This window comes from Propithecus coquereli, unplaced genomic scaffold (genome assembly GCF_000956105.1).
Source record: "Propithecus coquereli isolate 6110/MARCELLA unplaced genomic scaffold, Pcoq_1.0 Scaffold74, whole genome shotgun sequence".
In the NCBI taxonomy this organism is placed as follows: Eukaryota; Metazoa; Chordata; class Mammalia; order Primates; family Indriidae; genus Propithecus; species Propithecus coquereli.
In genome coordinates, this window is record NW_012153507.1 from 5,614,539 (window position 1) to 5,615,541 (window position 1,003).

General features: G+C 38.2%; 1 protein-coding gene across 1 annotated transcript in view; it reads left to right on the plus strand.

Annotated features, from left to right (window-relative positions):
* DCAF8 (DDB1 and CUL4 associated factor 8) overlaps positions 1-1,003 on the plus strand; it is a 74,447-nt gene that overhangs the window by 56,043 nt on the left and 17,401 nt on the right. The window lies entirely within an intron of this gene.

Here is a 1,003-nt window from a genome sequence, read left to right on the forward strand (position 1 = left end):
AAAAAAAAAAAAAAAAAAAAATCTGGCTGAGAGTTGACCATGGGTCTGGACACAAGCAATGATCGGTATAGAAACTAAAGGGGGGAACATCAGAGAAACTTACGAGTAGAAGGAAGCCCAAATTCTACATTTGAGGAATAAGAGACAATCTTCAAAAGTTTTTGCTGAAGGGGTACAAAAAATAGTGTTACAGCCTGGAATGGGGTGGAGGGCAGATTGTGAAGGTCATAGCCAGAAAATCCAAGCCATCTTTATGTATTAAGCTGATGCCTGAGCATCTGCTTGTATCAGGGGCATTTTTGGCATAGGGGAATTTTTCTTTTGTATATATATGATAGCTGAGTCTCTAGGAGCTGGTGAAATTGGCTAACATCTTAGGAAACAAGTTTGATTTGAAACTCTGATTGGGATATTCCTTTAGCCGGTGGAATCCAGTTTGAGATATTCTTCAAAGGAATCCTTTAGTCTAATGTGTAATTATTTTTCCCTTTTTGCTGGGACATACCTGCTCATTAATTTTAAGGCAAAATTTGGTGAATTTGTTTTGTATGGTTTCCTCTGATGTGAAAATGTTTTTTTCCTTATTGCCATGATTAATCATTTTTATAGTACTTCTGCATGTCCCCAGAGAGCTCAAGGCACTCTGCATTTATCCATTGGGAGAGAGAAGTGTTATAGGGAAATATATTGAGGCATAGAAAAATTGAGCTCTTTGTCAGGATTATGTAACAGTGGAGTCAGTACTTCATAATCTACCCCTTAGTTTCTTTGTTTTGCTTCTGCATGGTAACTCTTATATTTGTCTGACCTTGTCCTGAAAATTCAAATTCTTCAGGAAATAAGATGGCCCTTGGAAAAGGAGCAGCATCAGCTCCTACTCCTTTTCCCTGTCTATAACCCATATTATGCTACCTCTGCTTAGCTAGTTTTGTTCCTGAAACTGTTGTTATTTTGACATGTTTTCTGCCTTGTGTTTTTGAGGGGTGTCGGGCAGGTTCACTCA